The 17,643-nt window shown below is 30.7% G+C and overlaps 1 pseudogene; it reads left to right on the forward strand.

The window, feature by feature from the left end:
- The first annotated feature begins 2,597 nt into the window (after window positions 1-2,597).
- LOC123909877 lies at window positions 2,598-3,964 on the forward strand (annotated as a pseudogene).
- Window positions 3,965-17,643: the final 13,679 nt, after the last annotated feature.

Genomic DNA, 17,643 nt, shown 5'->3' on the forward strand with positions numbered 1-17,643 from the left:
TTCACCTGCTATGACAGCATGTATTTTCCTCTCTCCAAGTACATCATCGCAGCCGTTTATTAATTTTCAATAAATCCAATGCTTGAAAGCCAGTTTCCACTGGTGAGAGATATGGCTTGATCTCTCACGCTAGCCTTGAAAATGATGGGGCTAGTGTAACACAATATATTATCATATTGAATAAGGTGCAAATTAAATCAACTGCTCAAATAAAAAAGTTACAAAGTTACCTACATATCTTTTCAGAAAACATATTCTACTTTATTTCTTATATTCTCGAAAAAGATAGGAGATGCTGCAATTTTGCCAGAAACCAATCAACACATCTTTATTTTATATTATTTTGTAAAAAAAAAATATTGTTTTTGAACAAATTTGAAAAATGTAAAAAATATTAAGAGACCAAGGAACTAAATGATGAATATACTATTTTTTTGTCAAGTAATCTAAAGACTAAAATTTTACTATTTAAGGTGAATAAATAGAGAATATTGAACTTGAATCATGATGTGATAGTTATATATATTGCAATATTTCTAACAATTAAATTATACTTAGTTAGACAAGAGTATACTTCAAAATGAAGGGGAAGGTAAGTTGAGGACCATTTATTTTTATTTTATTTTTGATAGAGGGGGCCATTTATATTTTAATCAAAAGAAGAGTACATACTGAAATGTGTGTTAAAGATCGCAATGCTAGAAAAAATCTAAAAAGAAATACTAAAAGATGGTTTCTCTTATCACCCAGAAAATTTTGGAAAATGTTTTCCAAAGTTTTCTGCGTGAAAAGAGAAATTTCGAGAGGGGGAAGAGACACTATCAAATTGTAATTTTTCTCTTTCCACTCCTCGTGTTTCTTTTCTATCTCAATACTCCCGTTTTTTCATTTTTGTCATTGTATAAAAACTTCGGAACGTATTTTTCGAAGTTTTTTTAGTTCAAATTTGGAAAAAAATTCGAAAAGCATTTTTAAAAGTTTTTTCTCAAGGAATTTTTTTTTACGAAAACGCGTTCCAAAATATTTATTCAAGGACAAAAATGGAAACCCGAGAGATAGAAAAGAAACACGGACAGCAGGAAGAGAAAAACTCGTCCAATTATATAGTTTTATTTGGCCCAATTCTACTTGGCTTGCCCTACCTATTGGGCTCAGCCGTCCTTGGGCCTAGGTCGGGTAGTAGTTTCTTTCTTTGTTTGCTTTAACAAAAACAACTACTATTAGAAATTCATTATTAGCAATCAAAAGTCAATACAATAGTAGTTTTAATTTTAATTTTATACAAACTGAGGTTTTATATGTCATCATGATTCATGGGCATGTTTTAAATTGGCTTATTTGTATTAGTAATTTAATATAGAGTCCGTTTCTTCCGTAAAAGATATTTATTGGACAAAACATCACATGATAGAATTTTACAATATAAATTTTTAAGATATTGAACACCGGGAGGTTTGTCTTTACTATCGTTGTTCCTAAATATAAGACTCCTTTGAATAAATCACGAGAACTAAGAAAGTTGATTGTGATATTAAATTTGCGGACAATTGATATAGATTTTATAATTTTATCATCTAAGAAAGATAATTAGTTAATGTTATATCACATATCAGTATATTTATTACATTTTTTTTTACTTCAAATGCCTAATCTCATTTCATTCAAAATAATAGGATAGATACATGTTGGAGCATCGATAAAAGTATGGAGGCCGGCTAAAGATGGAGCCACCTGAGCTAAATTATGGGTAACTTCATTGACTTGTCTCCTAATGAACTTAACATGAGAGTTCACTAAGTTAGGAAATAACATATGCCTACAATTTTAAATTACAGCATCAAACTCAGAGGCATCATTTTTCTTGCTATATAGACTATTCACCACTCTTTTACAAGCCGGACGCTTCACCAACCGCGACATCCATGATAGGTGAGATCCATTCCGATTTTGCTAATACAAACCGTCCATGATCGTCCCTGATGCAGATTTCGATTCCCACCCTGTTAGTTGCATGACAAAATAAGGCAATTTAAGGACAGAGGTAGTACGTTATTCAATGGACAATTTTTTTGGGTAAACCAAAAGTATGCTCTGCACACAACTGCGGGATCGAACCCAGGATCAAATGGTTAAGGAATTCAAACATCTATCATTTATGTCACACTATGTCGGACAAAAAATTATCTTACTAATATTTTAAACAATTTGTACTTGGGACAATAAATTATCTTGTGGTTGAGTTTAATATCCTCCTCACACGCAATGTGGGCATATATGTCCATTTCTCACGGCATGCCTGCAAAATCCATGTTAATGAGCTTGGTGATCGTCATCATTAATTTCAACTAGCTTTTTGGATGAGATTAAGTACATTTAATTAACATGATGAATTGAAAATTTTCTTTGACTTTTACTTAACAATATGAAAGATAGTTGTATACATCACCCAAGAGTTTCTAACTTGCACATAAAATATAAAAGTGATAAAATAATTATCAATTTATAATAAATTTAATTATTTGACCAACTGATAAATTTTAAAGGAAGGGGACAAACTCATTGCTTTTGATCTTCCACTTCTGAATATATCAAAGAAACTATGAAGCCATTTTATTTTGGTATGCTATGTGTTATGAGCTTCTTTGTTTTGGTCTTTCATAATGGCTTTTTTTGCCTTGCTTATGATACTAATATAAAGATAGGTTCCATGTATGACAAATATGAATCTAATGTCAATGAAGACACATTTCAAACCAATAAGAAAACCTTATTGGATTCTCTTGCTTCAAATGTGGTTGATCACCATGGATTTTACCAAACCATTGTAGGAACAAAGTCCAACAGGGTTTATGGTACTATATTATGTAGAGGGGACATATCTGCTTGCTTACAATTGTTCTGTTTGTGCCCTTAACTCTACAAGAGTAGCCTTAGATGGTACTTTTCCTAAGTATAGAGATGTTACAATTTGGTTTAGATGGTGTTTCCTACGCTATTCGAACAATAGCTTCTTCGGAGAAATATTGCAGGGATCAGCTGTGTCAACCGCAACCGCAAATCACCCTGATATTGATGATCCTTCTTTAGTTTTACAAGGGATACCTTTCATGAGTGGAGTAGCAGCCACAGCTTCGGTGAATTCGTTTATGTTCCACACAGAAGTATTGAACTTCAATCAAAGTGAGAAGAGATATGGTATGGCTCAATGCACAAGAGATATCAGTAGGCAGGATTGCAGAAGGTGTCTTGATGGTCAACTGGACACTTTTAGAACTGTAATTGAAAATAAAAGAAGATGGGAAATTTATGGATCCAATTGTTTCATGTGGTACAATGACTATCAGTTTTATTTTAATAATGGCTCCACTCTTCTTCTAAGTAGTGAGTCCTTTGAATTTTTGTTACTTCTTTTTCAGTATAATTTTTCCATTATACTTGTCTCGCTCCTCAACTGAAATATGTACTCGTCTAGACATAAATATAAGCAAAAAGTACGTGTATTTGGTCCACGTTGGAAATTAGGTACATTCGGAGCAGTAACTCTTTAATTTATAAGAAAGTCTATATAGGTAGTTGCAGAAAAGTTAAAATTGGAGTTTTAAAATTTGAGATGTAACTTATATGACAAGTTAACTTATTTTTTTCTAACTGTATAGAGATGATTGTTGAAAAGGAGATATAAGATATAGTGATTAGATTTAGTTTCCTTGTGATATGTAATAAGGAAGAGAATCTAATATAAGCTTTGCTTTTTGTTACAGCTTCTTGGAGGCCTTCTTCTCGCAGAAGCTTAGTAAGCGGCATAACATTTGCGATTTCGGCAGCTTTGTTGATAGTTTTCTAATTCTAGCTTCTAATGGAAAATTGAATACAAATCTGCATTTGGTAGCATCCCAACAGAAGATGTATCTTTTGTTGTTTTGTAATTCAAACTATATACAAGGGCTTCATATAGTGTATTACTTTGTGTATAGGAAAACTAGAATAACTAACTTTCAAAAAGTTAGTTATATTAGTTAGAGTTGTTTCATGTTTGTTGAGTTACTTGTTAGTTAAGTAACCACTATTATACTTGTTATTGTTCAATGATCAGTGTTGTTGTGATGAATAATAAAAATAAAATAATAAAATCCTTTTCATAATCAATATTAAACGCTTTATAAGTGAGAGGACCCATAAACCTAACACCTTATGGTTTTGGGTTAAAGTGTGGTGCCTAACTCACTTGTAGAGTTGTTCTTGAGCCTCATGTGGATGATTCCCCGGCTGCCCCCTCGTGATGACCCAACAGTGGTATCAGAGCCGATGGTTCGACGAAGGGTTAAACTTGCTCCTTATATCGAAAGTCTTCCTGACAAAGGTGGTCAGGCGGCGGGTCCCGTTGACAGTGTGGCTAACAGCGGTATAAGTGTAGGATGAAGAAAGCTTCCGCTTGAGAGGGAGCATATCCTAGAGTGGATGGACTCACACTTGAGGGGAAGATTGTTGTGGCAAGTATGAGTAGTTAAGTCCAACATTGCTTAGAAAAGTGAAGGTTGAACACTTTATAAGTGAGAGGATCCATAAACCTAACATCTTAAGGTTTTTGGTTAAAGTGTGATGTCCAACTCACTTGTGAAGTTGTTCAAGGCCCGATGTGATGATCCCCGACCCCTTCAAAGACCCAACAAGTTGTTAGAATCAAATATACAAACTAAGATAATACCAAAAGAGGCAACTAGGGTTACATAATATTAGAATTGCATTGCTTAACAAAATAAGGATTACAATATAATTTATAATAATTCCTAATGGACTACTAGACTACTAACACATAAAGCCCAATACTTAAAGCCCTAATAATATTATTATCTAACACTTCCCCTCAAACTCACGATGCATTAACAGATAATCATCGAGAGTTTGTTAAACAAAAAAATGAAATCATACTACATCTAACTAAATATTTTATTTCTAATACTACCCCTCAAGCTAAAGCTTACTAAGCTTGGAGCTTGTCACAAAATCAACCCTGAAAATAAACTAAATTAACTAATTGCATTAACCGAAGTGGTGAACCAGATTTAACTTCAGCTTCAGGCTTCAGATTCCAGGCTTCAGACTTCAGGCTTCAGATTTCAGGCTTCAGAGTTTCAAATAGTCATATTGTGAGTATTCCCTCACCGGATTCAGATTGTGAGTATTCCCTCACCGGATTCAGATTGTGAGTATTCCCTCACCAGATTCAGATTGCGAGCTTTCGCTCACCAGACAGACAGATTGCGAGCTTTCGCTCACCAGACAGACAGATTGTGAGTACTATCTTAACTCACGAGACAGAACCAAACAAAACCAACCATAACAAAACAAAACCAATTCAGTCAGAACCAAATCAAATCAAACGGAACTGAATCACAAAAACAAAAGATCCAAAATCAATCGAGAAAAACAGAACCAAGACATGGACAAAAGACCAAAATAAAATCAACTCAACCACCACACAGTATTATATCAGCATCACCCTTGTTTCTAAATCAAACAAATCAGGTTGAACCAAACAGATCAACAAAACTAACTAAATACCAAAGTACACACATAGAGCAATGCACTCAGAAGTCAAACGTGTGCCTTATCATGAATTGCAACGCACCAAGCAAACCAATAAAAATATATTACCTTCAAAGTTCAATTGCAAAGCCACCCACCAAAACTAAATCAAAATTCACCGTCAGAAAACATCATTAGCAACCGAACATCAATCAATTTCCTCATGTACCTATATCAACGATTCAGCCGAACAATTTTTTTTCTTTTTCATAGAACCGAACTTCAAAAGCTAAATCAAACACATGTTCCCAAACTTTTGGGAACTCGGCAGCGGAATAACAAAATATATTATTTAGTATGTTTTTCGTATTTTGTTTTGTTTGACAAACTCACGATGCTTCTTGTTAATGCATCGTGGGTTTGAGGGTAGGTGTTAAGATAATAAGTTATTGGGCTTTATATTATTGGGCTCATTAGAGGTTTATAATTCACTAGGTTTTGCTATATAATCTCTTGTAACTCTATTTTATTTAGCTAATGCAATTCTAATATTATGTAACCCTAGTTGCCTCTTTTGGTATTATCTTAGTTTGTATATTTGATTCTAACATGGTATCGAGAGCATGGTTTGATCCGCCTTGAAATTTGTCATCGTTCCGCTGTCGAGTTCCCAAAAGAGGGAATTTTTAGTCTTCAGTTTGATTTGTTAAAGATTTGTGTGTTGTGGCTTCTATGTTGCCGCTGCGGTTTTGATTATGGGTTTGTGTTTGAAGAGCTTGGTTGGGAATTAATAGAATTGATTTCTATTGAGATTGATGATTCGCATCTTTTGCCATATGTTCGTTTTCCGTCACCATTTTGCAAGGGTCTCTTGTGTTTGTTCTGTTGCACCAGGTTTCATTTTGTTTGATTTGGCTAAATTTTGGTTCTACTTGGTTTTGGTTTGATTGGTTCAATTCCATTTGGGTTGATGACTTGATTATACTTTTTGGATTTGTTTGTTTAGAGGAATAGACACCGTTTGGTGTTTTTGAGTTGGTAAAATAAATAAATATCAGTTTGGTTTGTTTGTCTTGATTCGGGTTTGTTCGGTTTAGTTTGATCTAGTTTTGTTGGTTTGGTTCCATTAATTTTGAGATTTGTTTGAATGAATCAGTTTGGTGAGGTAATACTCACAATTTGATAGTTTGGTTTTGTTTGGTGAGTCGAGTGCTCACGATTTGGTTTCTTATGGTCTCTCTGGTTTGATTGTCTCTTCCCTTTTGATTTCTTCTTTGTTTGATTGGTATTCTCCCTCATTGGCTTCTTCTGTTTAATTGGTTCTCTCTATTATGTTCTTCTATTTAATTGTCTCTATTGAATTCTTCTGATTGATTTCTTCTGATTGATTGCCTCTTCTCTCAATTGTTTCTTTTGATCGATTTCTGATGGATTGCATTGCATTTCTCCCCTATTTGGTTTCTTCTGTTTGATGGCCTCTGTCTGATTGCTTCTCTATGTTGATTTTCTTATGTCTGATTGCATCTCCCTCCCTATTGATTCTTCTTCTGTTTGAATGCTTCTCTTTCTCTCTATTGGTTCTTTTGATTGGTTCCTCTTTCTCTATTTGGTTTGGTTATTCTCTCTACTTTGGATTGGTTTGATTTGATTTAATTTGGATTGGAACATTTTGGTTTGGTTTGCTGTTCGGTTTGGTTTCGCTGCTGCTCCTTTGTACGATGGTTTGTCTTATTGGTTGTTAGGTTGCTCTCTATTGGATATTAATTGTGATATTAGTTGGATTAGATTGATAAGTTATTGGGATAATTTTGTAACAAGCTTAAAACCCTAATAATATTATTATCTAACACTTCCCCTCAAACTCACGATGCATTAACAGATAATCATCGAGAGTTTGTTAAACAAAAAAAATGAAATCATACTACATCTAACTAAATATTTTATTTCTAATACAAGTATCATATCATAGAAATTCTCCTAATCATAGTTCAAAACCTTCATAGTTCATAATTCAATTCTTTATGGTAAATATGGAGGAAAAAGAGTAAAATTTGCAGCTGTTTTTCAATAATCATAAAAGTTGGCTATTATTAGTTAGTAACATGAGAGAAAGGTAGCTCCTCCATTCAACAAATGGCAAACTATATCACTATGTAAAAATTGAGCTATCAAACTAAATGAAGGGAGGGGACTGAGCAAAAAAAGCACGTGCAAATCATGTGATTATGACATATAAACGGATCTAGATTCTCTGCTGTAGCTATGCATATGGTTTCAAGCTGTACTAAATTTTAGCCATTAATATTAAATCGGACGGTTCAAATTAAAGATTCAGTTTTCACCTTTAGATCATGTAGGTTTCCCATGGTGGGAAACCAATTTTCACCTTTAGATCATAAAGGTCTACCATAGACTATAATAAAGTGTCCACACCATATTTTATTGGTAATGTAAAGTAAAAATAACATTAAATACTTCATTTAGTATAATTTTTTTTCTCGAAGTGATTTATAATTTGGTACGAATGGAGTACTAATTAATTTTAGTTTTATGAAAACTGAGGTTTAGTAAGTCATGATGGACAAAATTTAATGCACTTACTTATCAACACCAATCCCATTTCTTCCATTGACAACAATATCATACAAGAAATGTTTCTCGTTTGAGCTCTGAATAACCAAAATCAACAAAAAGAAAAAAAAATTTAAAAGGTGAAGAGTTTGAAATAAATACATACATTAACAATAAACAAAACTAACCAATTCTGTCAGAAAATATGTCTGCAAAATCAGTAATTTAGATACAATATATTAAAAAACTTACCCTAGGAAGAGCAAATTCGGAGCTGGCCAATATCATTTCCTGCCAAAATACCACCCATTATTAGGATATGAAGATGCAAACCTATTCCTACTTTTTGTTTATATGATTGATGCAATGCTTATTTTTATGTATCCATAACCATTTATGTATCCATAAAACTAGACTTTCATCTCTGTAACATAATTCTGAAAAATGGGAATTTAGAAATATCTTTTGCTCTCTTTTATGTCACTTAGAACGTCTCCAATTAGAGTATCTAAGAGAGTTTCATACACTAGTGATACGGTACCTTAATTTTTTTTTTCACAAGCTATATAAAATAAAACTACTATGTAAATACACTATTTATCTACTATTGCATAGTCTTAGTTTATTCCATAAATACTAATTTGAACGTTCTTTAAATACACGATTGAGATATTGTTAAAAGTAAGATTTTTCATTAGATTTGACACAAATTAGGATTTGAAGTTCATAAATTTTATTTCTTGGTGAGAAAATTTGAACGAACATCACCAAAAACGTCTAATGCGGCTACTGATGCAGTTACGATGCAGCCGTACACGTGAATTAGGATCACATCGCAATTGCGGTGCGATGCGGATGCGGAGTCTACCGCATCAGCAATACTGCGGCCGCAATTACGAATGTGGACCGCAATTTAAAACCTTAAGTAGTAGTTAAAGATATGAAAATATTTTGCTAATTTTCCATCTTCGGTTGTCGTTGCCTCCCTACTAGAAATAATGAAGAAACCAAATCTCAAGGGAGAAAGATAGTGAGGAAAGAATAAGGATAGGAAATCAAGAGGGTGAGAGGGGTTAGTGGAAAGAAAGAAGAAACACAACACAAACACTTCACCGCTTGTTTCTGGGTCCACAAAAATTAAGTCATTTGAATGAACACGTCATCTATCGCGTAATTCGTGAATGGGAGCTTCATTGCATTAAGCATCATTCTAAAAATTACTCTTACTTAATTGGGTAAATGATTATTTACCCTCCGCAAAATAAACAAATTTTCGTTTATCCCCCTATGCAGATTTTTTTTCTGTTTACCCCCTGCAAAATATAGATTCACTCATTTTGCCTCCTGTGTGTACAGCAGGACATGTGATTGTGCAAATTTGCTGACGTGGTTTGTACACGTGGAAAAAACATTTATATTTATTTTTAAATTTCACGTCAGATAATATTTTTTTCAAAAAAAAAAAAATTAATTTTTTTTTCTACAAACTTAATAAAACGATTTTTTTTTTCCAAAATTAAAAGAAAATCCTACAAATAAAAAAATTTTCCCTACAAAATTTTAAAAAATTCCTACAAATAGTTTTTTTCGTACAAAATTATTATTTTTTCCTAAAATAAAAAAACGAATTTTCATATTTTTCTCCCAAATAAAGTTTATTTTCAAAATAAATATTTTAAAAATTTATTTTCAAATCTTTTTGATTTAAAAAAAACAGAATCTTCGCCGGTTTGCTTCCACCGTCGTGATCATATTCGTCGTCGGCTTCTTCATTCACCGGAATCGTCTTTTACTTCGTTATTGTCTTCTGCTTCCTTCTATTTTTCTAGTTCTAGCGCAAATGATTTTGGTATAAGAGAAAAACACGAATAAAATTTCTTTTTCTATTGTTTTTAATTCAAAGAGATTAACAAAAAAATAATGTTTTGTTTTTAAAAAATAAAGATCATGTTTTTTTTAATTCAAAAAGATTTGAAAATAAATCTTTAAAATTTTTATTTTGAAAATAAACTTTATTTTAGAGTAAATATTTATTTTGGGAGCAAAATAAAAAAAATTCATTTTTTTTTGTTGGAAATTTTTTTAAATTCTTTGTAGGAAAAAAAATTATTTTTTTGCAGGAAATTTTTTAAAAACTTTTGTAGGAAAAAAAATTTATTTGTAGGATTTTTTTGGGGAAAAAAAAAGAAAATCCGTTTTTTTATTTTGTAAGAATTTTTTTTTAAAAAAAAATATATTATCTGACGTGGAATTTAAAAAATAAATATTAATTATTTTTTCTACGTGTACAAGTCATGTCAGCTGATTTGCACATTCACATGTCCTGATGTACACACGGGGGGCAAAATGAGTGAATCTATTTTTTGCAGGGGGGTAAACAGAAAAAAAATCTGCATAGGGGAGTAAACGAAAATTTGCTTATTTTGTAAGGGGGTTAATGATCATTTACCCTACTTAATTTTATTGCAATATCAAACCTACACTATAAAACTAACACTAGCTTCAAATTACACATATTAACAAACTATAGTATGCAGGGACGGACCTAGGAAGACCATTATGTAGGCCTATGCCTCACTTTGATGTGAATTTTTTTTATACTACTATACATATATTATATTATATAACAAATAAATTAGTTGATAAATTTCATTGTAGTCTAACACTCACGCCACACACAATCAGTTTAAAACTTACTTAGTTGCGCACACCGAAAAATTTATGGGAGATGACTGTTTAAATAATTGTTTAATTACTTATATTGAGAGAGATATTTTTCTTGATGTTGAAAAAGAGAAAATTATTCAATTTTATCAAAATATGGAACGTAAAGCCACTAGGTTTGGTCTAGTGGTGAGGGGTTTGAGTAGTACGTTATAGGTCCTGGGTTCGATCCCTAGCTCATTATAAAAAATAAAAAATGGAACGTCCTAGAGAACAATTATAATGTATTTTTTATGCTTTTGAAAATGAAATGTTATATTTATTTAATGATGCAATTTTATAATGACCCCACTACTCAAAACTTCTGGTTCCGTCCCTGATAGTATGTACAAATTTCAAAACGAGTTCCTAATTTATACTGTTTCATTGCATATAAAATATACTGACCGAGTTGTTTTAGTTCCCAAAGCCTGCAGTATATATCCAAAAACAAAAAAACAAAAAATCAAAATAAGATTGTGAAAATAACCATTTAATAGAAAAAGAAAAAAGATCCAATCTTGCCTCTGAAATTGTTCTGTGTCAACGAACTTCAAACTTACCTGAAAAAACAAACAGGGTCATGTGTGTAAAGTATCTAAAAATAGAAATTTACATTTAATAATATAAAAGAATTTAATGTTTAAAAAATATAATGCACAAGTTACAAGAGAATATTATTACATTTGTATTCTTAACATATGTCTTTGGTGTACATGTTAACATTTTCCAAACAAATAAATATCATAAAGAAGAAATTGAATAACACTGAACAGTGAAAGAATGACATAATAATGAAGAAAATGATGAAATATACCGAATCAATGGAGATTCTTCCATGGACGTTATCGAGAATTTGCTTGTCTCGAGATGAGACGTGAGGAAGGAGAGAAACAGTGTCCTCCAATGCCGCCATTTTCTGCTTATCTTGCCTCTCTGAATCTTTGCTTTGATCTTGGAGTCTGAAAAAGTATCGAATTTTCACTCTTTGATTCTATTAGTTTTGTTGTAATTCTGTTTGCAGATTCTGTATTTATATATCTTTTGGGGGTTAGTAACACGAGAGGGAATTAGAGATAAAATTTCCTTTTTACTTTTTTATCATTAATTTTTGTCCTCTTTTTATTGAATAACTAATTTCATTTTTTTTTTGACGAACTAATTTCTTCTTATCATCAAATTTGTTATAAAAATTATTCAATTTATTTATTTATTTTTTAAAATAGCGCGATGAATCATCATATTTGTTTATAAAAATTATTCAATTTTTTTTATTTTCTTAAAAAATAGTACAATATAACTTATTTTCACTATAAAAAATATATAACATCAAATAGTAAAACCTTTAGTATTTTCATAAAAAATATTTTAAAAACCAAAGCACTAGTGGGTCGGTGAGTTTTTTGGGTTGAGTCCAGTTTTACCCACTGTTTTGAGTTGGATTGAGTGGGTTTGACCGGATTTGCCCAATCCATGTACACATCTAAGTTAGGGTCTGTTTAAGGGTAAGACTACTAAAATTCTCGTTTTAGGCCTCCAATAAAAATATATTTTTTTATCAAACAAAAATGTCTCATATACATATAAAAAAGGATTTAAATTTGCTTTTCCTTTGTTTCATATTTTGTGGGGTGCACTCAGAGGGCAACCTGCTATAGCATGTAAAATACAAGGGTACACCGATGCACCTAAAAAAAAGGGTGCACAATAGACTTAACCATAAAAGATATATTAATTAATAAATTTAAACTACTAAATTCAAAATATCTTGAAAATTAATTTGTTATAAATTCTATTGTGAATTACAAGATTGTACTTTATGTTATTTTACATTTATCAACCGGTTGAGCCGCTAATTTTACCAAACACATCAACTAATTTATCAGTCATTAGTCATAAACTAACTTATCAGCTGACCGTTATTTTTGCAAAACAAAACTATGTTAATGTTGAAAACATAAAATACAAAACTAAACAAACTATATTAATGTTGAAAACATAACATACAAAACTAATCAAACTATTAATGTCCAATACGATATGCATGTAAACAATTCCCAATAATAATCAAACAATGTATTCAATTCTTTTTTTTATCTCAATACTTGTTCATTATTGAAACTATAAACCTTCACAATTATTTCTTATTCTTGTCAATATCAAACAAAAAGGAAAAATGTTTCAAAAGAAAAGAAGAAAAGGAAATAGGTCGAAACACAAGAACCACAAGAGAAGGTGTACAATTTGCAAGTTACCCAACAAGAGAATAATCTACCTCATTTCGTAGATGTCTAAATAACCAATCAAGCATTGAGGGATATCTTCCAAGAGAAGCATGAGATGGAAGTGTAATGTCTTTTTGCAATTTTTTATCATCCCAAGAATACATTGTACATTTTGCGATGGGTGGAGGACCGACGATATAGACATAATTGCTTTGATATCCCCATCTATTTGGGTTACTCAATGCATAACAACTTCTGCCCATAACATAAAATATCATGAAAAATGAGGAGACAAAGAAATATTTATCACCCCATTTTCTAAAACAGAAGTCCAAGACTAGCATGTGCTTCACCTATATTTTTTTTATTATGTGAAAAGTTTGTTTATTCTTTCCCATTTTCGCGATTATGGTAGAGTTGGATATACAGGCTAGCCCGCCCCGTTTGACCAAACTCTCATAAACCCGCACTTTAAATAGCCTAGCAGCAAATAAAAACCAGTTATGATATGTAAACCCGAATTTGGTCCGCATTAGTCCACACGGTTAACCCACACACTAAAACTAATTTACATGAAATTGCAGTCACAACAAGCAATTAAAAAAAAAATTAATATTATAATGAGTGCAATGCAATGAATGAATAATGATAAACCATACTAACCGGTCTTATGAGGAAGTTTGATTTGATATTCCGTTGGCATTAAGAAAGGCTAATTCTAAATAAAATAGGAAGGAGCATACCATTCAGAAAGTGTGAAGAAGAACCCTGATTGCAGAAAATTGAGGATGAAAATTATTATTATTCAGTTTAACAAATAGGAAGGAAAGCTCGTTTGTTTTTACTTTTTTGAGCAAACCGTTTACTTGTGTTGTGTTATATATATATATATATATATATATCTAGGGTGCGTTTGATTCGTAAAACAGTAAGAAATGAACAGAATAGCACATGACAAAACAAGATAATACAGGACAAGACAAAACTGTACCAGAGAGATATAGGGCGATAATATTTTTATATTCGATAATAAAATGGGTACTTTCGTATTTTTTATAGTTGTACTGTGAACAAAAAGTTGTCATGTGGTTTAGTGATGTACAAAAAATTTTGTTCTTGTCATGTCCCTTGCTACCTAATTTGTCCACTCCCATAATCAGTTTCAAATCAAACAAATCAAACATGGTACAACAAAAATTGTTCAGTCCAATCCCTATTTTTTAGCAGATGAAACGCACCCCTAGAATCAAATCGGCAGGTATGTATATGGATCATGGATTCATGGATGGATGACCCTACTTCAGATCTCATCGAACCCACCCGTTTAATCTGCGGTTGTTTTTTTGTTTTTAGATAATGTGGTAATCTATTGAATTAAATTCACACTACTATCTTAGCTAGATAATTTTTTTAAAAAAATACGGTAAATAGTGTTATACCCCCCTGCAAAATAGACGAGTTTTGCGTTACCCCCTGCAAAATATTTTTTTGAGATTACCCCCTGCAATGTCAAGATTCTTTGCGTTACCCCCCTGGCTTAACAAGTGGGCATATGACATGGAAAGAATCTTGACGTGGCATGACACGTGGAAATTAATTTATTTTTTATTTATTTTTAATTGCCAACTCATTAATTAATGTGAGTTTTTAATTAAAAAAATGAAAAAAAAAACTTAAAATTTTTTATATTTTTATGAACTTACTTAAAAGAAAGTTTTGTTTTTTTTTTTTGACTAAAAGTTGTTATTATATATATAAAAAAATTCTTATATATATATAATAACTAATAATAGAGTAACCAAAAAAAAAACGAAGATGAAAAAAAACTAATGATAATAATAGTAACCAAAAAAGTAATAATAATAATAATAATAATAACTAATAATAATAGAGTAACCAAAAAAAAAAACTGCAATCACATATTTTAACTAATATAACCAAAAAAAAAAAAAAACTGCAATCACATATTTTAACTAATAATAATATTAGTTATTATTATTATTAGTTTTTTGGTTACTATTATTATTATTAGTTTTTTTTCATCTTCGTTTTTTTTTGTTACTATATTATTAGTTATATATATATATATATATATATATATATATATATATATATATATATATATAAGAATTTTTTTTATATATATATAATAACAACTTTTAGTCAAAAAAAAAAAACAAAACTTTTTTTTAAGTAAGTTCATAAAAATATAACAACTTTTAAGTTTTTTTTTCATTTTTTTAATTAAAAACCCACATTAATTAATGAGTTGGCAATTAAAAATAAATAAAAAATAAATTAATTTCCACGTGTCATGCCACGTCAAGATTTTTCCATGTCATATGCCCACTTGTTAAGCCAGGGGGGGTAACACAAAGAATCTTGACATTGCAGGGGGTAATCTCAAAAAAATATTTTGCAGGGGGTAACGCAAAACTTGCCTATTTTGCAGGGGGGTATAACACTATTTACCCTAAAAAATATTATTTGAGAAATTTGGTTTAATGTTCAACGCTGAATTTGAGATTTTTGTTTTTTAAATTTTTTTCTTTTGATATCTTATTAGTTGCTTAAAATATACGGTATGGAGTAAAGAATGTCTGTATTGTATAAATAACATTAAATAAAAGTAAAACTTTAATCTTATTATTAAAATAATATTATTTAAAAATCAACAAATTATATATCTTTAAATCTTATCCATGAAAAGTAATTAAATTTACTACTGGTTTTTTTAGCCCACAAAAAAAAAATCAACTACTTTCATCTATATCTATATCTATATCTATATTACATATAAAGAGAATACATGAGTTTTGGTGTGAATTTTTCATAATACCAACAATACCCTTGATTAACAAACTCACCATAACATAAGACGCATCTTTTTTTTTAGAAACAAAAATATTTTATTAACAAACTGACCATAACATAAGACCTGTGTTTTTTTGTTGACATAAGTTAGACACAGGCAGGCGCGGAACGCGTCTGCCTGCCCCACTAGTAGTAATAAAAAACTCTCACATTTAGTGACCTTGAAAAATAGATTTATTCAACTAAATTTCAACAAACTATATATCTTTAGATCTTATCAATGAAAAGTAATTAAGATTACTTTTCCCATCGTTTTTTTTTTGTTGAGGTAATTACTTTTCTCATCGTTCTCTCATCTTCTTGTTTCAACCTATTTCATAGTAATCTAAAATTGTCACATTCAGTTACCTTGAAAAATACAATGTAAATTAAAATAGTTTTTTCCATCGTTCTCTCACCTTCTTGTTTTAGTCTGTTTCATAGTAATCCAAAACAATAAACAATGAATATATGTTGTATGACGATCATATAATTGAAATGGTCTAGTCTTTCTCGATTTTAATATCGGTCTTGATATGTTTGGTTTTTGGTAAATAAGCTCCATCAGGACTGCAACAACATCAGTTTTATGTGAGCATAAGTCCATGACTTCTATAACAACGCTATCTTTGACCTTCTCCACTGCAGCTGCAGTTTCATCAAATCATAAACCTTTCCCTTTTCAAGTTGATCCTTAAACAAATTGATCAACTGATACCGTATAGCTGATTGAATTTTGTCACCGGCAAAATAATATCAATTAGATGGTTATGATGCATTTGAGCATGGTATTTTTCTTTTCTTTCTAAATAGCAATACTAATTATATATAAAACAAAAAAAAAATAGCAATAGCAATAGCAATAGTGAATAATATTATTGGTATATAGATGCAACCTGAGAATCAAGCAGAACACATTACATTGAGAAGACCGTTTGAGGGGTTGTGATGTCTATGATCATGGTACAATCTGGTGTTTTCTTCATCTCTGAAGGTATTTGATGTGCGATGAGGTTGTAGAATATTTTTTGTTTGTTTTTTAAGTGGTGTTCACGGTGGCTGCACAATGATGAATGAGTTATATATATATAGTAGAACATAACTTTGTATAAGTTTACTAGTTCTTCTACCCGTGCGATGCACGGACGAATTTTGGAGGAGTTATATATTACAATAATTTTCTTAAAAAAATGACTATGAAGAAGAATAAAATATTTTTTAAGTAAATAATTATGTAAGTGTCAAAAAAAATAAAGTAAATAATTATGTAAATATTTAAATATATATTGTATAAGACTTAAAATTTGACACATCAACAATTTTTTTACCACGCATCCTATGTTTCCATTTTTAGTGTTAATTTATTAAAAACTGACATGAAAAAATTGTTTATGTGTCAATTTTAAGTGGAAAACAGACAAAAAGAATGGATGGTATTTTACCTAAGTTTTCTCCTAAACATATTTAATATGTCTCTAATCTTTGGTCATTTTATTTTTTTGTTAGTTTTTTCCTAAAATTTGACTTTTTTTTTGGGTACATGTTGCCTTATTTAATATGATGGGTCAATTTAAATAACTTTTATAAAAAAATAGAAGTATGAGTTGCTTATTTTTGTACCATTGTGAGTTGCATAAGCATTAATTAGTAATGTATGAAACTCAAAGTGGTATTATACTATTGAAGATGTTCTAAAAGCAAACTCAAAACATAGCCGGAAAATTTCATCACCATTCTCTCTTAGGCTCTGTTTGGCAAAATTAAC

This window comes from Trifolium pratense, linkage group LG2 (genome assembly GCF_020283565.1).
Source record: "Trifolium pratense cultivar HEN17-A07 linkage group LG2, ARS_RC_1.1, whole genome shotgun sequence".
Classification (NCBI taxonomy): Eukaryota; Viridiplantae; Streptophyta; class Magnoliopsida; order Fabales; family Fabaceae; genus Trifolium; species Trifolium pratense.